This window comes from Toxorhynchites rutilus, chromosome 1, assembly GCF_029784135.1.
Source record: "Toxorhynchites rutilus septentrionalis strain SRP chromosome 1, ASM2978413v1, whole genome shotgun sequence".
NCBI classification, from domain to species: Eukaryota; Metazoa; Arthropoda; class Insecta; order Diptera; family Culicidae; genus Toxorhynchites; species Toxorhynchites rutilus.
The window spans coordinates 43,002,289-43,030,185 of NC_073744.1; the positions used below are offsets into that span (position 1 = coordinate 43,002,289).

Sequence of the window (27,897 nt, forward strand, 5' to 3'; positions counted from 1 at the left end):
ACTTGAAGATACACAGCTCAGCAAACCATATCCGATTGTTTAAAAACAATGGGAATGATCCGAAAGGTGAGACATTGGGTGCCGTATGAATTGAAGCCACGAGACGTCGAACGCCGTTTTTCACGTGCGAACAACTGCTCCAACGGCATAAAAAAGGGTTTTTTATTGCATCGAATCGTTACTGGCGATGAAAAGTGGGTCCATTACGACAATCCTAAACGTCGGGCAACGTATGGATACCTCGGTCATGCATCAACATTGACATCCGCGCCGAATATTCACGGCCAGGAGGTTATGTTGTCTATTTGGTGGGACCAGCTGGGTGTGGTGTACTATGAGCTGCTGGAACCAAATGAAACCATTACGGGGGACCTCTACCGACGACAATTGAAGCGTTTGAGTCGTGCACTGAAAGAAAAACGGCCACTATACGAGCAAAGGCAGGATAAAGTCATTTTGCAGCACGATGATGCTCGGCCACATGCCGCGAAACCGGTCAAAACATACTTGGAAACGCTGGAATGTGAGGTCCTATCACACCCGTCGTGTTCTCTAGACATTGCTTCGTCTGATTACTATCTATTTCGATCGATGCAACATGGCCTGGTTGACCAGCACTTCTCCAATTTTAATGAAGTCAAAAATTGTATCGATTCGTGGTTAGCCGACAAACCGGCCGACTATTTCCGCAAAGGGATCCGTGAAGTGCCAGAAAGGTGGGAAAATTTTGTGACCATTTTTGCAGAATAAAGCATGAATGAATTTTTGAAAAAAAAAAACGAAAATCTTACCGATATTCCTAATATGTTATATATCTAAAATGTTCCATATTAAATATGTAGATCTACAGTGCCGACGTCTGGTGGCGATATACATTTAGGGAGACATGTTATTCTGTATCAGTTTACCAGGCCCGAAGGCAGTGTGAAATTGTTCATATTTCAAATTTCAAAAAATTCTTATTAATGAAGTAGAAAAATAACAGAATAACTAAAAATTTATTTAAAAAATGTCGATGCATTCTGAAAATAATACACGAATCTATATCACAGGCGGAATAGAATACACCCAGGTTTTTTTTACGCGGTTTTTTTTTGCGTTGTTTTTTTACGCGGATTTTCCAATCAACGCGGTTTTTCCAATTAACGCGTTTTTTTACGCGGTTTTTTTACGAGATACGTATTCCCCGCGTAAAAAATAAACCTGGGTGTAATATAATTCCGTTGTTCTACGTCGAAAATGCGGTCGTGTCCTAGATACAACCCCTCACGTTTTTTCTCTCTTTTATATCAGAAACACCAATGTGGAAACGATTTGAGGGGCTAAGAATGAAAGAGGGGCAAGTGACTTGATCGTTCATCTCTTGATCAATTTTTTCTTTCGTGAATAACTCAGCTGCAAAAACGTTCCATTTTGATTTTGCCTCAGAAACCTATGATTGAAGCTCTGACCTGACATTCACATTGTCACATAAGCTGGAAATGTTTTTACAGCTAAGTTATGATCAAAAGAGAAAGCCGATGAAGAGAAAATCGAACATGTCACTTACACCCCTTTCATTCTAAGCACCTCATTTAGAATCGTACCGATTTTTTCAAGATCTGAGATTTTTCAAAATTTGTAAATATCTGTAGTAAAAACGAGTACAGGTCGGACTCGATTATATGTGATTCGATTATATACAATTTTGGACTCGATTATATACAGTTTGGAAAAGTTTTTTTTATATTTCAAATATGACTTATTTCAAGAAGAAATGTAGCCTTTCAACATTAAGGTGTAATTTAAGTGGCTATTGCATGTACAGTGGGTAAAAACCGGGATTTTTGAAGATTTTGCTTGAATTTTCACCAGGAATTGTTTATATCGATATTGCAGCGAAATAAAGGAAGACAGAAGCTGAGTTCAAAGAACAAATTGTACAGCGGTTAGAAAGCATCAATTTAATTGATAGAAACAATCTAGTTTGATATAAATTTTTAGGATGAAATTAATAATAACACATTAAAAATTATAAACTTTTAAGTTTTTCACTTCCAAAATGTTATTAAAATCCATTAATTTAAATGTTTCATTACTTTATCCTATACCAAATTCTTTCATCTTTCAAATAAAAGCAACATAACCGTCTCATGTAGCGTAATTTGTAAGGTAGAGTCAGTTTGAGGCAACAGAGTCCGAAACAAAAAAAAGTTCTATAACTCTGTCATTGTTGAAATTCGACCGTCTGCGAAGAAGAATTTTTTTCATCAAATATGATCGTCTATCATCTAAAATATTCTGAGATGATAAAATTTATATGCTGCGTGAAAAATGACGAATGATTGTGGAATAAAACTGTTCATATAAAATGTTGTTTTTATTTTCCTAAAAATGAGCACGAACTTTCCGGACAATCAAATATTAATTATCCGGATTTTCTTCTGATTTTTATTTTCATTTTTACAGATTTTTGAAAATGTTAGTGGGTAAATGTATAGATTATCGCAATTTACATGCTCCGCTAACTTTTCTCCATTTAGAAACATGTCAAGAACATGTCAAACGTGAGGATTTACACACAAAAATGTTACGAGCAAAATATTATTTTTTTCAGGAGTCTTCATACAAAAATGACTTATATTTCAAAAACTATAACAGGTATAATGTTGATGTCTTCGACAAAAGTTCATATTTTAATAAGATCTAAAATTTAGTCGAATACACTATATCGCTATCTTGACTTTAAACTTGAGGATTAGTTGTATTTTTTTCAAAGAAAACATAAAAAAGTTGTTGGTAGATAATTTTTTTTCCTGTAAAAGTGCCCATCTTCCGATGTATAAACGACTTGTTGGAAATTTTAAGGGCTATTTATATATATATATATATATATATATATATATATATATATATATATATATATATATATATATATATATATATATATATATAAATATATATATATATATATATATATATATATATATATATATATATATATATATATATATATATATATAAATATATATATATTTTTTTTTGGGAATTTAAAAAAAATACGTTTTTGAGAAAAATGAATTTTAATTTTTAAAATAACTTTTTTTTCAGCGAAATTGTTTTCCACAAAATTTCTGGTACTTTTTTGTTAAAATTTACAATTTCCTACATTGCATCCTTTGACAAGAATTTTGTAGGTATCACAGTTTTTAAGTTATCAATTTTTGTAAAAAAAATTAGGAACAAAAATTTGACTTTTTCCAAAACGTAGTCTAATTCATTTTCGAATATTTTAAGTTTGCAAAGTTGGTTAAATGACCCATGTCTTTATACCCACAACGATTCGGTGCTGCCGTCGGCCAGTCAAGTTGGCATGAAAGTCGTCTATGAACAAATAAGAAGTGAGAAAAAAAATCGCAGCTCTCTCTTGTATGTTCATTTATTGAATTCGCGTTGGTGGCATTAAGCTTCGTGTTCTGCTATTGTGAAGCTAATATCATATTCGATACTTCAAGTGAAATAAACGCACTTTTGAACTAAGAATTATGAATAAAATTTTACTATTCCGCATCGAATATGTATTCTACGTAATAGAGGAACTCGTTTTTTGTTGTAAAATCGTGAAAAATATTGAACAGAAAACTGTATTTGATATTTACTTTATATTTTAATGACTAGCTTTTGTGGTAATATCAAGAAATGTGTAGACAAATGGTGAAGTAAAAGTTAGGACAACTTAAAAAAATATATTTCAATTTAAAATATAACGATTTTAAACTACTTTCGGACATTCTAATCTGATAATGTATCTTTCTTTCACGCCAAATTCAATATTGAATAAATGATGACGATGTTCCCCTCCGGCAACACGATTCGCTTCGGAACAGATATATAATAATCGAACAAAGAGTAAGCATTATAGAAGTGCGGCCCGAATAGTCTTTTTCACGTAAGCTGTTAGAATAATTCTAATTTCCAACATTTACAGTGTATTTTTTACAGATAATTTTTATTCTATTGGAATAAAAACTACAAAATCAGGATAATTTCAGTAAAATCAGGGAAAATCGAGTGTTTGTCTGAATATCAGGGAGTGTTCCAAAAAGTCTGGGAAATCAAGATAAATCAGGAAGGTTGGCATCCCTGAATATGAGACGAGAGATAATTAATTTACGAAATAAAGTAGTTCAATCATGCTTTCTACTCTAACTAGCTTGCTCACTTTGGAACTATGTTTACCGAGTCCACTTGACTTCTCCGTGGAACAGGAAAGCCACTCGTGTATCGGGTTAGGCTAAGAGTTCAAAAAACTCTTCTAGCTATGTCGGAAGTCAGAACCACTCACCATTTAAATAAAACATTCAAAATGAAAATAGCTGCGTTTGGTTGCGGCTTATCGTAATCATTTTTTCCGCCTATCTCGCTGTGTTCAAGCGGTGGTCTTCCAATCTAACATCCTGTTGCCTCCTCCGTTGAGCCTCTCCCAGCAGGAGGAAGAGAAAGAAATCGAAAACAGCACATTACAAGCTATCTTCGTCGATTTCGTGACGAGATTTGATTATTTTTCAACTTTAACATCCCTTTCGAAGCACCCATTGTTCGAGGCACGAACCCGCAGGGCAGGTCCAACAACGTCCCTTTCGACGACGGCCGGCGACTCACAACGTGCAACGAGGGGGTGGAAATAGAAAACGTCAACACCTGAATACGAAATCAGCTATTACGAGCATGGACTCGGCGACCGGCCGAAGTAACGCCGAACGGGCCGAAAGGTATAAAATGTTTTATAGTTTCCTTTAATGTCATCGCCGTTTGGTTCATGAATTAATTAAGCTACCACATTTTTAGTGCGGTGTCTCTCCGCGATCGTATCTAAATGCCCCCGCGCGGAGGCAGCAATGTCCGGACGACGCTACTGCTACGTTTGTGGAATGATTAGAAAGACACACTTGCTCAATGACTTTGTGGGTTACGTTGACGAGCTTTGACAGCTTTATCGGTGGTGACATTGCGGGCGAATCTCACCTACCAAATAAAAATATCGCAAGCATTCAGCGTGTCGCCGTTGTCGTTAGAGCGCAGATATATTCTACTTAAGCAATGCTCAATTGAGTCTTATTGCTGGGGAAGATCACTTGCAAGCAATGCCGGCACCAAGGGGTGCACTAATGGACGAAAGTCCATCAAGCCGAGACGCATCTCGAGAGGTCGGTTGAACCCATCGCTTCGTACGAGCATACACGCACGCAAGCAAACAGCAAGACCTTTCAGGGCCATGGAAAAAGATTCTCTCCAGTTAACTATTCGTATCAGTGTTGTAATTACGTTATTAATCAAATTACGTACGCTCTGGGATCGCTCGTTGATGCAGTCCATACTGCAGTCAACTCGGAGAACGGCGTCGGTTCTGTTTATAGCAGGATTATACATTCGACGAAACAAACAACAAATTGAATTAAATCAAGAACGGCGTACAACCCGAGACAGATCAGGAAAATCAAAGTCACTCAGTCGGGTGGGACTTACGCTTCAGTACCCAAAATGGGACGGCAAGTGATGAAGATTGAAGAAATGATAGCTCTAATGGAGGAATTTATATTTGGTCACAAGAAATTAAGCTATCAGAAACAATCTTCATGGAGCCATCAATGTTGATGAATGTGAACTATTAATTTTGATTTATCGAACTGTTCCCGCCACCAATTACTCGAAGGGTTTGGCTTTGAGAGCGCGACATTGTAGTTTTGTTTGGGTTTTGGGTTTCACTCGCGGCCTTAGTCTGGAGCACGCGTGCACCAATTAAAATCAGCAGATGGTCAAGCGCGTATTGGCGACTGTCGCGGACAGAAGCTCCAGCAATCCCCATCGCTGGAGAGTGAAAATGAATCGAACGATTGTTTGCCGTAAACGTGACGGAATGTCCCACAATGTAATGCGTGTGTAGTCCTCCGATTATATCTCTCGTTCGTCGTTTATGCCTGACTCAGGGCTAGCTCTCAGTAGCGGGATTAGTGCAATTTGATTAGCACATGCCAACATACCTCATATGGGGAGAAATGAAACGACTGGGCGGCAAAAGTATCAACATTTTCATAAATAATTTACGGTGTGTAAATTGCACATGGTCGTTGCTCCCAATCGCAACTCGCTGCGTCGTCGTCTTCGCTCGCGTTCTTAAACCCGCCCTGACAGGACAATTCTTATTTTTTTTAACCAAAATTTACTGAATAAGCAATTTGGCCATGCGCTTTTTCGTAGGAAGACCCGAATCCAAAATACGACGACCAGACAAGAGGGTCCATTTAAGTAACAAACCAAAAAAAAACACATCCTCGCCAAGACGGGTAATGAAAATTCTCCGCAGAAAAATCAACTGCAACAACAGATAGTGCGGTTGTCTTTTCCGAGCGCAGGAAGGAGCACAGCACAGTCCGTACACATGTGCACCATTCATTTTCGGATAATTTTTCATTCATTTAAATATAATCGAAAGGAGCGCGTGGGTGTGAGCGAGATGGATGCCCGCGGCTGCGAACACTGTTGCAAGGGCTGCTGCCGAATCTTCCCCCGCAGCCGAGAAGAACAAGGGTAAAAATTGTACTTCCAAAGACTAACCTTTTTTTTCTCTTTGACTTCCAAAGACTAACCTTTTTTTTCTCTTTGACAGATGTGGCATAAGTGTAAGTAACGCCGGGAGGGAGGACACATGGAAGATAAATTGAAACTGTGTTACATTCAATTTTGCCGTTTGCGAAGAGCAACAACAAAAACGACAATCTTCGGAGTATTCAAATTGCCCACATGTTGATCTTTGCAGAAAGAAGAATATTTATTGTTTGTGGAAATTTACTCCGATCGGGACGTTCTAGGATTGGGCCGACCCGGCCGAATGATTCGAACAAATTGGACTCCGCTGGTCCAGGGATCGGATTGTTTGGATTATCCGGCCTAACACAACTCTACAAGCTCTATGTAACCCGTGGTGTAGAGCCGACGGAATCGCGGTCTTCCATTACCTCGTATCATGTTTTATAGACTAAGCCGACTGCGGCACATGTTGATCCCGCATTACGCCGGCTAGCGGCCTGGATCGGGGAATGCTTTAATGAGCGCATCCATTTATCCTTTTACGGCGGCACTTGAAGGAGAAATAACTCTGCTTCAACCCTTTTTTTCTTCTTCCGTACGTAACGCCGTTAATGGCGTATGCATTGTCGTAAAATAAACGGGATGTACAGATACTAAAATCGAATACTCGTCCTCCGGTAGGACGAATTCCTACGGGTGATTAAGCCGAATTGGTGCCAACAGAGATAACGGGACGTAATTCAGATAGCATTCAAATCCAATTTACGATCTGTTTGTTTCCTCCAACCTGCTTCTCGAAATTTACGCGAAATTTGCAAATAACACGCCTTATGCGTACGGCTAACGAGCTCTAGAAAAAAAAAATTAAACAGTTTCTAATGCCGTCTGTACGTGCAACACTTCAGTTTACTAATGTTTTCTAATAGAAAACTAGTTAGAATGTATGTCATACTTTCGATAGACGAAATATTTTTCGCCCACAAACCTTTTTAAATGGTTTTATTTAGCTTGCCCTGTAATCTGTTTGTATGTTTGTATGTTTGTATGTTTGTATGTTTGTATGTTTGTATGTTTGTATGTTTGAATGTTTGTATGTTTGTATGTTTGTATGTTTGTATGTTTGTATGTTTGTATGTTTGTATGTTTGTATGTTTGTATGTTTGTATGTTTGTATGTTTGTATGTTTGTATGTTTGTATGTTTGTATGTTTGTATGTTTGTATGTTTGTATGTTTGTATGTTTGTATGTTTGTATGTTTGTATGTTTGTATGTTTGTATGTTTGTATGTTTGTATGTTTGTATGTTTGTATGTTTGTATGTTTGTATGTTTGTATGTTTGTATGTTTGTATGTTTGTATGTTTGTATGTTTGTATGTTTGTATGTTTGTATGTTTGTATGTTTGTATGTTTGTATGTTTGTATGTTTGTATGTTTGTATGTTTGTATGTTTGTATGTTTGTATGTTTGTATGTTTGTATGTTTGTATGTTTGTATGTTTGTATGTTTGTATGTTTGTATGTTTGTATGTTTGTATGTTTGTATGTTTTTTTTTTTTTTTTTTTTTATCTTCGCTTATTTTTCGTCGGCCTATTTCCGCCACTTTAGTGCCAATCACCGACATCAGGGAGGCGACTCCACCTGTTCCTACCTATCAGACTCAACAACTCATGAGCCGGGCCAACTTCTTTTACTTCCGCTCCGAAGGAAGACGTAACCAGAGATTTTTCGCCTCAGAAAATCCCAACGACGCCAGCTGGGATTGAACCCAGGCCGATCGGATTGTGAGGCTGTTACGCTAACCATACAACCACTGGCGCCGTCTGTTTGTATGTTTGTATGTTTGTATGTTTGTATGTTTGTATGTTTGTATGTTTGTATGTTTGTATGTTTGTATGTTTGTATGTTTGTATGTTTGTATGTTTGTATGTTTGTATGTTTGTATGTTTGTATGTTTGTATGTTTGTATGTTTGTATGTTTGTATGTTTGTATGTTTGTATGTTTGTATGTTTGTATGTTTGTATGTTTGTATGTTTGTATGTTTGTATGTTTGTATGTTTGTATGTTTGTATGTTTGTATGTTTGTATGTTTGTATGTTTGTATGTTTGTATGTTTGTATGTTTGTATGTTTGTATGTTTGTATGTTTGTATGTTTGTATGTTTGTATGTTTGTATGTTTGTATGTTTGTATGTTTGTATGTTTGTATGTTTGTATGTTTGTATGTTTGTATGTTTGTATGTTTGTATGTTTGTATGTTTGTATGTTTGTATGTTTGTATGTTTGTATGTTTGTATGTTTGTATGTTTGTATGTTTGTATGTTTGTATGTTTGTATGTTTGTATGTTTGTATGTTTGTATGTTTGTATGTTTGTATGTTTGTATGTTTGTATGTTTGTATGTTTGTATGTTTGTATGTTTGTATGTTTGTATGTTTGTATGTTTGTATGTTTGTATGTTTGTATGTTTGTATGTTTGTATGTTTGTATGTTTGTATGTTTGTATGTTTGTATGTTTGTATGTTTGTATGTTTGTATGTTTGTATGTTTGTATGTTTGTATGTTTGTATGTTTGTATGTTTGTATGTGTATGTTCATGATCTTGAAAATCCAAGATGGCGGCCGCTACAAAATGGCGGATCACATATTTTCTCAAAACCTCATCAATATGGGTTTTCCAAAACCCCATCAATATGGGTATCAAATGAAAGGGCTTGACTAGTAGAATACGGTTATTGAGGAAGAATTCAAATCCAAGATGGCTGCCACTACAAAATGGCTGACTATATATTTTCTCAAAACTTCATTAATATGGGTATCAAATGAAAGGGCTTGACTAGTAGAATACGGTTATTTATGATAAATGTAAATCCAAGATGGATGCCACTACAAAATGGCGGAATACATATTTTCTCAAAACCTCATTAATATCGTTATCAAATGAAAGGGCTTGTCTAGTAGAACACGGTTATTTATGAAAAATTATGAATTATCTCTGCTGTCATTTTAAAACTGCTTATCTTGAAAAATCCAATTTGACCGCCGCTTCAAAATAGCTGATTCCATATCATCTCCAAAAAAAAAGGTTGATTGAGATATGTGTATCAAACGAACGAACTTGACTTGGAGAACACACTATGTACTTTCTGCAATCCACTCAATATCGGTATCAAATGAAATTTTTTGACTGATAGAATACAGTACAATGGTTTTATTGTAGAGGAATATTCTAATGAAACAGATAATGTACTAAAAACTAGAAAATAAAATAAGTAAAAAAACTTGTTAAGTTAAACGGTTTAATTGTGATTAAACATAATAATGTACTAAAAGCTAGAAAATAATTAGGCAAGTAGCAGTTATCAGACCTCTCCTTCATTAGTCTAGGACATTGATAAGACTAAAAAAAAATCGTGGGGCACGTTGGATTACCATTATCCACAATTAGTGACTCATCATATGTCCCACGATTTTATAGATATTCCTCCCCTCTCTCTTAGGTGGGGCTGCCATACAAATGAAACACAAATTTCTGCTTTATTCGAGAATTAATCAAGCAAATGAAACATTGGGTATATTGAGGTTTTAGGGTGCAATAAATGTTTCTATGATGGTTAGACTCTCCAAATGAAACACAAATTTCTGTATAACTTGAAAACTAATCAAGCACAGTTTGGGATGTGAGGGTTTTTGGGTATAAGAAATGTTTCTATAATGGTACGACATCCCTCCTTCTTCTGGAATGGAGAGGGGTCCCATAAAAATATTACACATATTTCAACTAAAAATATTCCAACCAAACATGACAATTGAAAATTTTCGGAAATCTCTGAAGGAAAAAGGGAAAATTACGGAAAATTAAAATTAAATGTTCTACAATTACATATTGACAAGTGCTGTTAATCCATTTGATGTTTGCGCTAGCGAAATTGATCTTTGTTCGAAACTGGAAATGGATTTTAATGTGATGAAACGCACTCCTATATCTTCTTCTATCTATGCCAAATAAAAGGATCGCCTGATGTGTTGATGAGAGCAGAACTCGAGAAAGGAATTGCCCGATTTAGGGCTGTCTTTATTTTATCATATTTTTTGTATAAAACATTTATTCCATGTAACGGAGAAACATGTCATTTGCAAGTGGTTGAAAAATCTTGAACGAAAATTGTGTCTGAAAATAATCTGATATTATAATGATGAGTTTTGTTAGAAATACTAGGAATTTTATAGTAAAAGGTAAATTCAACGGGGTCGAATAGAAGATCAATCAATGAACAGTTCTGCGATTGGACCCATGAACTTGCTCATAGTGAGAAAACGTGAATGTTTGAAGGTATTGATAACAAAAAACAAATTTTGAGCGGGACGAAGTTTGCCGGGTCAGCTAGTCGCTTATATAAAAGTACATTCGTGATCGAATATAATTAATTTAAAATATTGAGCGATGTTTTTTCTAAATTTGGAATCAAAAAAATATAGCAAGAATCTGTGTCTAGAGGGATGAACGGGAGCTTGACGTAGGACTGCGATTGTTTGGAACTATTAGGAAATTAAAAATTAAAACGGGCGTCATGAGAAGTGCCGGTTCATGGAGGACCGATAATAGAAATTTACAAGAGAAAACTCCTACACTACAAGTATAGCAATGCACAAATCAAATAAATGAAATAAAACAAAAACGAAATAGATAATGCTGTCACCAAAGTACAGAAGTACAGTTCGGGTTCGATTATATACTGACTCGATTATATACAGTTTGAAAAAAAACATTTTATATTTCAAATATGACTTATTTCAAGAAAAAATGTAATATTTTGACGTTAAGGTGGAATTCAATTGGTTATTACAAGTACAGTGGATGAAAAATCCTGATTTCTTAAGATTTTGATTGAATTTTCACCAGGAATTGTTTATATATTATATATTGCCGCGAAATTAAGAAAGATATAAGTTGGATGTCCAAGAACAAATTGTTGAGCGGTTTGAGAGCTTTAATTTTGTTTATAGAAACAAACAATTTTACATGAATTTTTGGTTTTAAAATAATAACAACACCTTAAAAACCACTTTTCTTTAAGTTTTAAGTTTAATATTGCCGGTGGTTGGTCGTAACCAACTTCAATTCGATTTTCCCGACGTGATTCCACAAGTACTTACTGCACACTGCTACATAAAATATGGTTTTCGCATGAAAGCTCTAGCCAACTAAGTGTCAATGCAACTGTCTATGTCACAAGATCCAAAGTAGTTGTGAAATAGCGACGGTCTCGCTAAATAACAACACCCTTATTTTTATCATACTGAATATGTTTTAATTAACTTAATATAAAAAAAATTGCACATTGTGTTGCATACAATATTAACAGGAACTGAAGCTACAAGAACACTTGCATAATACAGTATTTACCATTGCTTTCGCTCGCTAAACGTATTTATTGTATTCGTCAAACTGTTCACTTGCTTTAGTATATCTACCCTATGTGTTTCAAGTGAAAAAAAGCTGGATAAACTTGACTTTTAAGACGTTGAGCTCCCGTGTCGGTTCGTAGGGACTGACGTTGAGATTTTCGTTAGAAAAACGTAAATATTTAAAAAATTATTTGTTTTCGGATATTTCACAATGTTTCACTTTCTAGTCGATTTTTTTTAATATTTTGTTTTTATACAATACATATCTGTGGGAGCGGGAACCGACATTGATTTTGTGCAAATGCTCTTGATGCGGTTGAGTGGAAAACGTGGTAAGAAAATTTTAGACTGAACGTCTCAATAGTGTGTATTAATACAGCCATTCCATGCCAAACAGATATAGTGGTTCTCAGATTTTAGTGAGAATTGGTAGCTTTGTTCTTAATTGCAAAACATTCGACCCGATTTTTTTAATTTTTTTATTAGGGTGGCCATTTCCATTCTAGGGTTGTCCGAATAATCAACTTTTTCTCTTTTTCCAAATTTTTTTTTTTTAATTCATAACATTTGAGCTACTAGACCGATTCAGATGATCGACATATCAAATTAAAGCCAATCATTTGGTCTTTTTTGAAAAGATACTATAACTGCCGATAATTCGAATTCTGCTCTCGTTATTATTGATTGTATTCGTTTTTTATTGTTTTTTTTTGTTTTTGAGTTATGATTTTTCAAAGTTAACCGATGGTTCGAAAAATCAGTTTTTTTCCTCTTTTTTCCAACACAAAAATTCACAACTTTTGATCTGCTGGACCGATTTATATGATCGACACATAAAATTAAAGTCAATTAGTAATCTTTTTTGAAAAGTATTAGACTTGCAAAAAAAGTTTTGATTTCGTAAATATTTATTGTATTAGTTTATTATAGTTTACTTTGTTTCGGGACCAAGGATGCTGTATTTTTTTATATTTTTTCTTGAAAGCTGAAATTTTTGAACAAATTCGTTTTTGAAAAAAAAAAGATTTCTTGGACCATCGGTTAACTTTGAAAAATCATAACTCAAAAACTAAAAAAAACGCCTCTCTGGTTTCGACATGTGGTTTGTGAAAAATCCAGAAAAAATATAAAAAAATATAGCGTTTTTGGTTCCGAGACTATGAAAACAATAAAAAACGAATACAATCAATAATAACGAGAACAGAATTCGAATTTCCGCAGGTAAAGTATTTTTTTTATACAATATCAGGTGATTGATTTTAATTTGATATGTCGATCATCTGAATCGGCCTAGTAGTTCAAAAGTTATGAATTTTTAGATTTTTGGAAAAAAGAGGAAAAAGTTGATTTTTCGGACAACCCTAAAATGGAAATTGCCACCCTAATGAAAAAATAAAAAAATACGGGTCAAATGTTTTGCGATGAAGAACAAAACTACCAATTATCACGAAAATCTTAGAATCACTATATAAAAAAAGTCATTTTTGGAAAAAAAAAAAAAAAAAGAGGAAAAAGTTAATTTTTCAGACAACACTAGAATGGAGATCACCTAACTGGAAAAATAAAAAAAAAACGGGTCAAATGTTTTGCGATAAAGAAGAAAACTACCACTTTTCAGGAAAATCTGAGAACCACTATATCGGTTTGGCATGGAACGGCTGAATACCTATATTATAAGTAATCTTTGCGTAATATGCGTTTGATGTCTCTCAAACTTTTCATTACATGTTCTATTTCCTAATGAGTTTGAGTAAAGTAAGACTGCGTACAATAATGCATCAACGCAATGTACCTTCAATTCTTTCTAAGCCTTGACGCAAATGTTTCGGATTCATGTTCCAATATGCCCGAAATCTTCAAGTTTTAAGAAAATATTTTAATCTTGTTATGTTCAAAATTGTCCAACTTAAAACGAATAGCACGTCAAAACGTCGCAACGAATCGAACGACTAATCGAAGAGACATGTTGTTGTTGTTTTGTTTTCCGTCCATTTTCTCAAAGACGCACTGTTTGCCGGCTTTGTTTACAACATCTCGCGTGCCCAGCATCGGCTACTTCGCACAAATTAAATTTCGCATTCTAGCGTGTGTCCAACACGGCCATAAAAATGTCCGATTTTTTGTTTGCTGAGCTGTGTTCACTCGCCGCTACGACTCAGGCCACTCTTCATTAGCCGTTTGACTGATGTCACCGAAATTTGACAGCGGCGGTTGGCCCTCTCGCGCGGTTAATTGTTTTATCAACAAGTCGCGACCGCGATTTCACGCTTGAACTAATTATAATTATCGGCTTTATTTTATGTACACAAATAACTACAAAGTTTAGTCCGACATATTTTCGGATGGGGTCGCCTGGTTGGGAATCTACCGTACACACCAAACACGCCCAGGTTCTCTCCATTAATATCGATGAACTTCGGTTAGCGTGGGGATCAAATATTTTGACAGTTCATGGTGCGGCAATTTACGGGACGGTGAATTATGAGACAGATCGAATGGTTTGCGTGAAACAAGAACGACGCGGCCGCCAGTCGAAGTGCGGATGGAACCTGGTCGGAGAGGTGAATCGATGATGTATGACGAACAGATGAGTGCAGTCTCGGAACATCGGGTAATAGATGAGATGATTTTTTTTTCTTTCTGTGGTGCAAAAATAGAAAGAGAATTGCAGCCAGAGTGAACCGCAGCAGCTGATTGCGGTCGCATGCAGTGGTGTGTGAAAGTGCATTGATTCAAGGCTATGAACGTAATACAATTCTTAAACTCTTTAAACGCTAGGGCGGGGTGCGACTCATTGACATTTTTTTTTGAAGAGGATAATTGGGAAACGTGGAAAACATTTGGACGACGAAAACTGCTGGATTACGGAAAAAGTGCGTACACAGATGAACACAGTCTGGAACACCTGAGGCAATTTGGAACTGTCCGTTTTCTGAGGGTGTGGAAGCGAAAGTGTCTACTGTGCCACTGTACGAGTTTACACGGGCACAAGTTGTCACCAGCATGTTTGACATTATTTTATTGCTACGAAAACATGGACAGTTCAAATTCGACTGTGTAGCGTTGATTAAAAATTGGAATCATTTGCTCAAGCCTAGGAAATCTATAAATATTGATTCCTCAACCTTCCGAGTTTGGATTTTTTCATCGGAAATTGCCAAGAATGTGGCATGTGGCATTGGTTACCGCTCTGATCGAATCCCGCTGCGGATTCAATCGTTTCACGAAGATAGCGTAATTTATAGTAGGCAAAACGATAACGGTGCCGGAATTTATCTGTTGCCAATGGGAGAAAGAAAATTTGGAATGATAGATGGTGTCTTACCAGCAATGGATTTCCTCCTGCGATGATTATGGCCATTAGATTGCTCAATTTAACCCAATTTACGACGTGTTTCTGATATTCACCACAAGGTCAGAACCGCCATTAATGTCGTAGATTAAATTATAAACAAATTTTTGCATCCAACAAGATTAATCACATAAACTTAGAGTGCTGCTCAGAATTACCGTTTGCAATTTTAGCTCTATGTTAGCCCAGCATGGAACATCGTACATGTAATTCATCATGGCTTACAACCAAATAGTGTTTAATTTTTATTATGCAGGTCGACATCTCCGCTCAGTATATTATGACATACACACCACTCCAATACAATATTAAGTGGAATTGTGTTCAGAAACTAGAAAAAAAAATCTTGATTTATTGAATCATGTATGATTGTAAGTTCGTCCGAGAGGGAACCACTCTTGGCAACAAGCTCGCAAGCGCCTTTCCCGAGTCGCTTCTTTTCGCTCGGCGCGCTTATTGGAAAAACGGTTTTTCGGCCCAAGCTGCCAATAAAAAGCTATTTTTATCGAGTTCGCATATTCCGAACAGTCGATACAATGCGCGAAAATTCCCCACGGCTAGACTCAAACATCTGCAACGGCGGGGGCCAAAACCTCCGTTGAAAACCCTCTGTCTGTCAACAAATTTCACACCAACCGATAGCAAAAAAAAAAAAAGATTAGCTAAACGCAACTAATTAGCATCACAGTAGAATATTTGAATGGGATGTTTTGATTTTCCCCATCAGAACCGACTCGAAGAGATCCTCAGCTGGTTGTAACGAAAGCGAAAATGTTTACTCACTTATCAAAGTCAAGCGTTTGGTTCGATTTCCACTATTACATTTAACAGAACTCGTATCGACAGCGCACTACTTTCGTTTTTTTTTTTTTGCGGAATCACATTCCCATAATTGATGATTTGTGTACAGAACAATGGCGCAAGCGCGAATGCGCAACTCTTACCTGTCGAAATCTTATGAAAGTAATCCAGTCTGGGAAAAGGTAATTCAGCGCTCCGTTTCGTTTAATCCAATCTGTTTTTGATAGCTTTTATCCTAGCGTCATTCACTTACAGGACAATCGCCTCGGATTCGATCTAGTTTTCCTCTGGTGGTTTTCTTTTGTCCTTGCGCACTTTTAAGATCCAATGTCACTTGATTTGCTGTCAATCACGATCACTAATTTTAAATCTTTTGTTCCACTTTGTTTCCGATCATTTTTTGCATGTTGTATTTTCAATTCGCGTCTCACTTCACTATTTTTCCTCACTCTTTTAATTGAATTTGTTCCCATACAAAATTCATTCAAGAACTTTTTTTTCTCAAACCGACACTCAAAAAAAAAACACTTTTTGTGTTCTCGAGAACACAAAAAAAACACTTTTCCCGATCCGGAGAATATAAAGTTCCGCGTCCACTCGCGTCGGATGTCGATAGCGCACTGAGTCCGCACACAACGTCAGGAAAATTAAAATCCTTCCTTTCTTATGAAACGCGCGCGCAAAGAAGAGACAAGAAGCCGGCTAAGCCGCGCGCACGACGAAGATTCACATCAATCTCGTAGGAAGCGTCGCTTTCATTCTGAGGAAAGAGCGCTCACGAAGAAGCCGAGCATAACCCGAACGGCCGCCGGCTGATCGTTGATTCCTACGACGATTCTTCTCGTTTTTCTCTCCCTCTCGAAGCAGGAGGATACCGAACGCAGCAACGCATTGCGTTTGTTTTCTGAACATATGTTTTCTCCGATTGCATTGCATTCCACTTCTTCCGCTCTCGCGTATCTTCAAACGTAAACAGAGCATAATCCTGTTGAGTGGGTGGCCAGAGGGAGCATTCTCGGATTTGATGTGCGCGTAAATTTCGCTCTTTCAGAATACACACTCTCTCTCTATTTCTCTGGGATTAGAGCAGATTTGAATGAATACAGGGTGTGCGTCACTATACGGCCTTCACTGTAGAATGATTATTTTCTGCTATTTGTGGGTGAAGTGTCATGAGACGTCTCCGGAGTAGCAGTATCAGTCATTATGTTTGAATTTTCGCATGGTTCGTGTGTACGGGGTGTCTGATTGAGGATCATATTTGATGAAACAACATTTGAATAAGTGAAATTATGCAACATTTTAGAAATACAAAACTGAAAAGTTAGTGATTTTCTTATGAGTTTTGAGTAATTTTCTCCCAAAAATGTGTGATAAACTTGATAACTTCTATCAACCAAATTCAAGCTCTTTAACCGCTCTATAACTCGTACTTTGACTCCCTACTCATTTTTTATTATAAATATCGCTGAAATATCATTATCACCCTACCTTAATTTAGAACTATAATTTTTTTTCCATTTTACCAAAAATTTCCCTATTTCATGTTAACGTTGAAATATTCATTCTTTTTTAAATGAGTCATATTTGGAATAAAAAAAAATACATTCTAAACCGATATAGTGGTTCTCAGATTTTCATGAAAATTGGCAAATTTGTTCTTTACCGCAAAATATTAGGCCCACCTTTTTTATTTTTTCATGTCCATTTTCATTTTAGGGTCCAAAAAATTGGTTTCTTCGCCTTTTTCCTAAAAATGATTTTTTTTTTAAATTCATAACTTTTGAACTACTGGACCGATTCAGATGATCGATATATCAAATTAAAGCGAATTACTTAGTCTATTTTGAAAGACATGACCTTTGCCAACAAATTTGGATATTGTTTCCGTGATTATTGATTTTTTTTTATTGGAATTATTGTACTGGATTTTTGGAGTGCTATGTATTTCTATATTTTTTTCTTGAAAGCTGAGGATTTTTGACGTAGGACTACGTCTAACCGGAAGATATTGGGGGTGAAATGAAAATCTAGGCACTGAACAAGTAGGATAAAATGCAAGATTTGGAACGCTTATAACTCGAGCATTTCTCAATAGATCGCAAAGGTTTTTGCATCAATTGATAGGAAATATATCTACGCATCTATCATAACGAATAACATTTCATTTTTCTTGAGATAAATAATTGAATAATTGTGAAATATCAAGCATTGTCCAAATGAGTTATGTGCCAATTTTTGATTGGTCCATTTTGTGCTCCTCAAATCGTACCGATCAAAACGGGCAACCAGAGCAGCAGCGAAATAGAATGAAGCACGATTGGAAAGGAAAAAGAAAAAAAATTAACGAAACATTGGTCGCAGTCTCACACATGCGTAATTCTCGAGCCAGCCAGTCAGCTTAAAAATCCCCGCTCCGCTGACGTAACGATCCTTTTTCAGCCATTCTTTGTGTGGACACCGACTGGACGGCGAGGGATCGAGTGCCTTTGTCAAGGCAAGAGGGTGGAGGTGGTAGCGCTGGAGTAGAATAGAGTAGAGTTTTCAAAGGGCCTTTCTCAAGGCTAGAGACGAATGAACTGCAAAAGTTTAAAGTCTCTATAATACAAGACCTTCCTTCCTTCCGTAACGATCATTCTCATCCAAACCGTACACCACACCGTTTCGCATCACATCACATCAACAAACCAACACAAGCAGCCATGGTTGGATATGGCAAAGGAGGAAAAGTGAAGGGAAAGGCAAAATCCCGCTCGAACCGTGTTAGTCTGGAGTTCCCCGCATGGGTAGCTAGGCCGAGCGCGTTAGTACCAGTGAACCAGTTCACCTAACCGGCGTTATATAGTTTCGGCCGCCGAAGTGGCAAAGCTGCTCGCGACGATAAGAAAACCCACATTCAGAACAGACCACATTCGGTTCGGTGATCAAGACAACAACAGGTAGTTGCAGCGAGTGGCGAGTGGCAAGTGGCAAACGAAATCGCAGAACGACAGCAGGTAGCGGAAGAAAAAAGTTTGTTCTTTATACAATCTGCTTTGGTGGCAAAACCAGAACAAGGCGGCATCGAGGGCGTTTGAAATGGTTTTTTTCAAAACCACGAGTACTAAGTTTTCTAAATTGGAACCATTCCATAAAACACGACGCTTATCAGGGCCATTAAACCTTTCAAAAAAGAGTTTACGAAATACAGTTCAATGCATTCTAAAATAATATCCAAAATAATAATAAAACACAAATTGATTTTTTCATAATTTGTTTGCCAGTATCTGATCAGTATGTGAATTTGGCAGTTGTTCTTATTGATAGTTGGGGACTTTCCTGATTATTCAATTTTCATCAATTCTTAAATTGTTTCCAGATTGAAAGTACAGTAACACTGTACCACTGTCATCGGAAATGTTCAATTACAGGTTAAAATCGCCTCCAATGCGACACTGAGTGTTTCTCCGGCACGTCGCATTAAATGTAATTTACTGAACAACATGTCACAAGCTGGATGGGAAGGAATTTTCCAACTGTGAAAGCTTGTGGCAAACGCAATAGCTAAACAGGAAGGTTGAACCGAACAAGATGGGGATATCGAGTGATAACAAAAACACAACACCAAAGGTTCTTTTCAGAACCATGAACATGTTCATAAAGAGTAAACAGTAAACTAATCCATTTTTCAGGTAGATAGATAGGTATTGACGTAGGAGAAGAAAATAACACAATGTATTTGAAATATATATTTAACAAAAGCTGTCCCCTTTGTATAGTCCTACGTCACTCCGGTTATGTCCCCGACATAACCCACCCGTCTTTTTTTTTTACATAACATATCCAAAAATTAGAGATGAGATGAATTTTTTGTTTTTAAGTTATGAACTTTAAAGTTTTATTTTTCCTCCTTAAGTATTACCTTAACTTAAGGAGGAAAAATAAAACTTTAAAGTTCCAAAAAACCCTCTTTTCCAAAAAAAAATCATAACTTTAAAACGACTGGACCGATTCAGATGATCAATACAGTGATAGACATTCATTTAGCCGCACTTGAAAAAAAAAACTTGAAACACTTACAAAACAACTAGGAATGTTCTTTTTATCGGGATACTTATATGCAGTAGTGGTAGTATATTTAAGTCAATTTTATTAAAAGGACGTGCGTCACAATCACACACACACACAAGGCGGCATCGATGGATATAAACATTCAAACGTCGTTTTTCCCCGAGACATACGTTTAGCCGCAGGGCATAAAAATAGAGTTTTCGCATAATCACCAAGCCTGTATCTGTGTTTTTAAAAAAATACTTGGAAATGTTCAATTTACAAGATAAATATTAGATGTGCAACGTAGGAAGTTGGTCAGATTAGTGATTTACGTAGAATTTAAAGGAATGGCGAAAGGTATTCTATTGACGGAAGAGGGGCGGAAAATAATAAAGATATTCAGTGAACAAAAGTTTTCTAATCGCTCGATCGTAACAACAATTGGTCGATCTGAGAAAGTGGTACGGAATTTCGCTAAATAGTGCCAGAAATATGGGATCATTTTCGCCCGGCAATACATGGAATGAAAACTAGAATGGAGAAATGTTGCATTTTCCGGCGAAAAAAGTTCAATTTGGATGGTCCGGACTGTTACAGTTGCTATTGGTACAATTTAAGTCAACGGCATGTCGTGAGATCGAAGCGAAACTTTGGGGGCGGAAGTTTGACAGTGTGGGGAGCAGTTTCCTATCACAGCAAGCTTCCCTTTTGTTTCATTTTCACCCGAATGAACTCCGAAAAGTATCTTCAATTACTGGAGGACGTTTTAATTGGCCATATTGAGAATAACGCTACCGACGATGTCGTTTTTTCAGCAGGATTATGCATAGATCTACGTTTCCAAGTAATCGAAGGCATGGTTTGCCGAGAAGGACATTCCGCTTCATGAATGACCTGCTTGCAGTCGATTGCAATCCCATAGAGAACCTATGGAGAATCTTGGCCGAGATGGTCTATGGAAACGGATGACAATTTGACAACAGTTCCAGTCTCAAGGCAGTAATTCAGGGGTGTTGGGCTATAATCAATATGGCAACACTTTAAGAGCTATCTGACTCGATGCCAAATCGAGTTTTCAAATTGATCCAAAATGGAGGTGGACATACTAAATATTAGCTACCGATCGGACTCGAAATTTGCCGCACAAATTTTCTTTTATTGAAATTTTAGGAACAAAACTGTACAATCAATGAATTGACTTATTTTAAAAAATATTGAGGAAAAATAGGGTGCGGCTAAACGAATGTCTACCACTGTATATCAAATTGATCTAGTCTTCTTTGGAAACAATATTACATTTGCTAAAAATTTGGATTCTCATTTTTGTAATTATTGATTGTGTTAGTTTCTCATAGTTTCTAGATGAAGGACGCTATATATTTATATATATTTTTTGTTGGCATATCTAAAAATCAAAGATGTATCTTTTTTCGTTTTTGAGTTATGATTTTTCAAATTTAACTTGTTTTCAGTCTTCGTTCAATATTCTTATGCAACTAGATTAGATCTATGCGAATAGAATCCAACTGCTTATGTCATATTTTGCGTATGTCATATTTTTCCATAAAAGATAGAATACTTTTTCGCCTTTTTCCCAAAAAATACTTTTTTCCAAAATTTATAATTTTTTTAACTACTGGACCGATTTTGATGATCGACATATCAAATTAAAACCAATTACTTAGTCTTTTGCGGAAAAATGCTACGATTGCCAAAAATTTGGATTTTGTTTTCTTAAATATAGATTGTATTTTTTTGTTGTTGTTGTTATCATTGCTTTGGACTAGAGGGCGCTATATTTTTTATATTTTTTCTTGAAAGCTGGAGATTTTTTACATAACATGATATGTCTTCGCCTAGATAGGTTCTAAGCGGAGTTCCAGAGTGTTGAGATGAGTAGAGTAGAGAATCCTGCGCCAAAAAATGTCTCCGCCCAGATAGTTTCTGAGCAGAGTTCCGTAGTGATGAAAAGTAGAGATCCTGTCTACAGCGCCAAAAATGTCCCGCCCAGAGAGGTATCTGAGCAGAGTTCCGAGGAGTAGTAGAATTGAGAGTAGACTGGCTACCCGATGTAGTGAAAAGATGTGATCGAATTTAATCAAGACGCTTGTTCTATACTGATCGAAGGATTTATTACGACTGACCTAATGAACATGCTTTGCCCTATTTATACGGTAGCTATCTCTATAGCTCTATTTGCTCGGATTGCGTCCAGAATATTCGCTATAAAAACAATCGGGTTTGTATTCCCCATTTTCTATAGCGATATTGTTCCTGCCTCTGACATTTCGCTTTGTTGTTATTTACATTAAACTAGATTGTTGTGGTTTTGTCAACTGGTTTCTGAACAGGTAAGTATTACGTAATTTCATAATGTCTTTTCCAGGTGATTGTGTTACGTATCCATGGATGACGATGAAAAGGTAAGTAACAATAAGTATTAATTTTAAATAGACAGACTAATTACTCTGTGTTTTCAGGTTCCGTATTGTGTGTAAAGTGTGTTGTGATTGTAGTGTGTTTGATTTTTTTGTTGTGAATAATAAAAAGAATTGTGTAATGAATTGATGTGGTTTTCTTTTGTGTATACTCCTCCTAGGCCGCAACATGATACATAACAGAGATGTTATTTTTTTCCGTTTTTAACTTATGATTTTTCAAAGTAATAACATGGTCCGAAAAATCATGTTTCACCTTTTCTCCCAAAAATGACTTCTTCAAAAATTCATAACTTTGGAATTACTGTACTGATTTAGATAATCGACATTGGATAATTCATAATTCAATAAATCTTACATTTACAATTCATAAAATCTTACATTTGTGAAAAAAAAGAATTTTGGTCGCATAGATCCTAGTCTAGTTCAATAGGAATACGGAATGAAGGAAGTTGAGTTTGAAAAATCATAACTCAAAAACGAAGAAAGATACATCTTTGATTTCTGGATATGTTATGCAAAAAAACATCCACTCTCGAAAAAATATAAAATATAAAATATAAAATATAAAATATAAAATATAGCGGCATCAATTTAATATGTCGATCCTCTGAATCGGGTCAGTGGTTCGAAAGTTATGATTTCTTGAAAAAAGTTTTTTCTGGAAAAAAGTGGAAACCCCTAAAATAAAACGTAAAGAAAATCGGGGGTTTAAAAACATAATATTTTGATGCTAAATGTCTTAAAATTGCTTGCCTTAAATGCATCATCTCGATTTTTTTTGTCGAAAATCGACACTAAAAACAAAGTATTTTTTGGCACTCGGTCGTTTCTCCATCTGAAAGTCGATTTTCGACAAAATTTAGTTTTGAGAGAACTGTAAATATCGACGTGTCATGCAATTTTAAGACATTTTGCATAAATTTTTATAAACCTTAATTTTCGGTGATTTTTCAGATTCAAAAAACTAGACTTTTAACGTCTACGATACTAATAATAAAGTCCGAACGAGCTAATCGTGCAAATCAACATTTGGTAGCATGTTCCGAGTGAAAAATCGAGATAATAGATTTTTTTCCCATACATTCATTGGCACCTGATATATTAGGTATATTAGAAAAATGTTATCCATTATTGTTGGGTGGAATTCAAAACTATTTTTGATTTGCTTCGGATTGTCCGATTTGGGTCAAATATGCATAATACCGATCAAAACGGGCAACCAGAGCAGCAGCGAAATAGAATGAAGCACGATTGGAAAGGAAAAAGAAAAAAAATTAACGAAACATTGGTCGCAGTCTCACACATGCGTAATTCTCGAGCCAGCCAGTCAGCTTAAAAATCCCCGCTCCGCTGACGTAACGATCCTTTTTCAGCCATTCTTTGTGTGGACACCGACTGGACGGCGAGGGATCGAGTGCCTTTGTCAAGGCAAGAGGGTGGAGGTGGTAGCGCTGGAGTAGAATAGAGTAGAGTTTTCAAAGGGCCTTTCTCAAGGCTAGAGACGAATGAACTGCAAAAGTTTAAAGTCTCTATAATACAAGACCTTCCTTCCTTCCGTAACGATCATTCTCATCCAAACCGTACACCACACCGTTTCGCATCACATCACATCAACAAACCAACACAAGCAGCCATGGTTGGATATGGCAAAGGAGGAAAAGTGAAGGGAAAGGCAAAATCCCGCTCGAACCGTGTTAGTCTGGAGTTCCCCGCATGGGTAGCTAGGCCGAGCGCGTTAGTACCAGTGAACCAGTTCACCTAACCGGCGTTATATAGTTTCGGCCGCCGAAGTGGCAAAGCTGCTCGCGACGATAAGAAAACCCACATTCAGAACAGACCACATTCGGTTCGGTGATCAAGACAACAACAGGTAGTTGCAGCGAGTGGCGAGTGGCAAGTGGCAAACGAAATCGCAGAACGACAGCAGGTAGCGGAAGAAAAAAGTTTGTTCTTTATACAATCTGCTTTGGTGGCAAAACCAGAACAAGGCGGCATCGAGGGCGTTTGAAATGGTTTTTTTCAAAACCACGAGTACTAAGTTTTCTAAATTGGAACCATTCCATAAAACACGACGCTTATCAGGGCCATTAAACCTTTCAAAAAAGAGTTTACGAAATACAGTTCAATGCATTCTAAAATAATATCCAAAATAATAATAAAACACAAATTGATTTTTTCATAATTTGTTTGCCAGTATCTGATCAGTATGTGAATTTGGCAGTTGTTCTTATTGATAGTTGGGGACTTTCCTGATTATTCAATTTTCATCAATTCTTAAATTGTTTCCAGATTGAAAGTACAGTAACACTGTACCACTGTCATCGGAAATGTTCAATTACAGGTTAAAATCGCCTCCAATGCGACACTGAGTGTTTCTCCGGCACGTCGCATTAAATGTAATTTACTGAACAACATGTCACAAGCTGGATGGGAAGGAATTTTCCAACTGTGAAAGCTTGTGGCAAACGCAATAGCTAAACAGGAAGGTTGAACCGAACAAGATGGGGATATCGAGTGATAACAAAAACACAACACCAAAGGTTCTTTTCAGAACCATGAACATGTTCATAAAGAGTAAACAGTAAACTAATCCATTTTTCAGGTAGATAGATAGGTATTGACGTAGGAGAAGAAAATAACACAATGTATTTGAAATATATATTTAACAAAAGCTGTCCCCTTTGTATAGTCCTACGTCACTCCGGTTATGTCCCCGACATAACCCACCCGTCTTTTTTTTTTTACATAACATATCCAAAAATTAGAGATGAGATGAATTTTTTGTTTTTAAGTTATGAACTTTAAAGTTTTATTTTTCCTCCTTAAGTATTACCTTAACTTAAGGAGGAAAAATAAAACTTTAAAGTTCCAAAAAACCCTCTTTTCCAAAAAAAAATCATAACTTTAAAACGACTGGACCGATTCAGATGATCAATACAGTGATAGACATTCATTTAGCCGCACTTGAAAAAAAAAACTTGAAACACTTACAAAACAACTAGGAATGTTCTTTTTATCGGGATACTTATATGCAGTAGTGGTAGTATATTTAAGTCAATTTTATTAAAAGGACGTGCGTCACAATCACACACACACAAGGCGGCATCGATGGATATAAACATTCAAACGTCGTTTTTCCCCGAGACATACGTTTAGCCGCAGGGCATAAAAATAGAGTTTTCGCATAATCACCAAGCCTGTATCTGTGTTTTTAAAAAAATACTTGGAAATGTTCAATTTACAAGATAAATATTAGATGTGCAACGTAGGAAGTTGGTCAGATTAGTGATTTACGTAGAATTTAAAGGAATGGCGAAAGGTATTCTATTGACGGAAGAGGGGCGGAAAATAATAAAGATATTCAGTGAACAAAAGTTTTCTAATCGCTCGATCGTAACAACAATTGGTCGATCTGAGAAAGTGGTACGGAATTTCGCTAAATAGTGCCAGAAATATGGGATCATTTTCGCCCGGCAATACATGGAATGAAAACTAGAATGGAGAAATGTTGCATTTTCCGGCGAAAAAAGTTCAATTTGGATGGTCCGGACTGTTACAGTTGCTATTGGTACAATTTAAGTCAACGGCATGTCGTGAGATCGAAGCGAAACTTTGGGGGCGGAAGTTTGACAGTGTGGGGAGCAGTTTCCTATCACAGCAAGCTTCCCTTTTGTTTCATTTTCACCCGAATGAACTCCGAAAAGTATCTTCAATTACTGGAGGACGTTTTAATTGGCCATATTGAGAATAACGCTACCGACGATGTCGTTTTTTCAGCAGGATTATGCATAGATCTACGTTTCCAAGTAATCGAAGGCATGGTTTGCCGAGAAGGACATTCCGCTTCATGAATGACCTGCTTGCAGTCGATTGCAATCCCATAGAGAACCTATGGAGAATCTTGGCCGAGATGGTCTATGGAAACGGATGACAATTTGACAACAGTTCCAGTCTCAAGGCAGTAATTCAGGGGTGTTGGGCTATAATCAATATGGCAACACTTTAAGAGCTATCTGACTCGATGCCAAATCGAGTTTTCAAATTGATCCAAAATGGAGGTGGACATACTAAATATTAGCTACCGATCGGACTCGAAATTTGCCGCACAAATTTTCTTTTATTGAAATTTTAGGAACAAAACTGTACAATCAATGAATTGACTTATTTTAAAAAATATTGAGGAAAAATAGGGTGCGGCTAAACGAATGTCTACCACTGTATATCAAATTGATCTAGTCTTCTTTGGAAACAATATTACATTTGCTAAAAATTTGGATTCTCATTTTTGTAATTATTGATTGTGTTAGTTTCTCATAGTTTCTAGATGAAGGACGCTATATATTTATATATATTTTTTGTTGGCATATCTAAAAATCAAAGATGTATCTTTTTTCGTTTTTGAGTTATGATTTTTCAAATTTAACTTGTTTTCAGTCTTCGTTCAATATTCTTATGCAACTAGATTAGATCTATGCGAATAGAATCCAACTGCTTATGTCATATTTTGCGTATGTCATATTTTTCCATAAAAGATAGAATACTTTTTCGCCTTTTTCCCAAAAAATACTTTTTTCTAAAATTTATAATTTTTTTAACTACTGGACCGATTTTGATGATCGACATATCAAATTAAAACCAATTACTTAGTCTTTTGCGGAAAAATGCTACGATTGCCAAAAATTTGGATTTTGTTTTCTTAAATATAGATTGTATTTTTTTGTTGTTGTTGTTATCATTGCTTTGGACTAGAGGGCGCTATATTTTTTATATTTTTTCTTGAAAGCTGGAGATTTTTTACATAACATGATATGTCTTCGCCTAGATAGGTTCTAAGCGGAGTTCCAGAGTGTTGAGATGAGTAGAGTAGAGAATCCTGCGCCAAAAAATGTCTCCGCCCAGATAGTTTCTGAGCAGAGTTCCGTAGTGATGAAAAGTAGAGATCCTGTCTACAGCGCCAAAAATGTCCCGCCCAGAGAGGTATCTGAGCAGAGTTCCGAGGAGTAGTAGAATTGAGAGTAGACTGGCTACCCGATGTAGTGAAAAGATGTGATCGAATTTAATCAAGACGCTTGTTCTATACTGATCGAAGGATTTATTACGACTGACCTAATGAACATGCTTTGCCCTATTTATACGGTAGCTATCTCTATAGCTCTATTTGCTCGGATTGCGTCCAGAATATTCGCTATAAAAACAATCGGGTTTGTATTCCCCATTTTCTATAGCGATATTGTTCCTGCCTCTGACATTTCGCTTTGTTGTTATTTACATTAAACTAGATTGTTGTGGTTTTGTCAAC

At 36.3% G+C, this 27,897-nt stretch overlaps 2 protein-coding genes across 5 annotated transcripts in view; one reads left to right on the plus strand and one right to left on the minus strand.

The window, feature by feature from the left end:
* The window catches only part of LOC129762773 (fibroblast growth factor receptor homolog 1-like), a 74,856-nt gene extending 57,980 nt beyond the window's left edge, over positions 1-16,876 (minus strand). Inside the window, exon 1 of one of the 3 annotated variants that reach the window (XM_055761303.1) lies at positions 16,379-16,876. The gene's annotated coding sequence lies outside the window, so the exon portion shown is untranslated. Of the gene's footprint in view, positions 1-16,268 lie in introns of all 3 variants that reach the window. The other 2 variants (XM_055761302.1, XM_055761304.1) reach the window with 2 other exon arrangements.
* The window catches only part of LOC129762780 (L-dopachrome tautomerase yellow-f), a 403,523-nt gene that overhangs the window by 90,243 nt on the left and 285,383 nt on the right, over positions 1-27,897 (plus strand). The window lies entirely within an intron of this gene.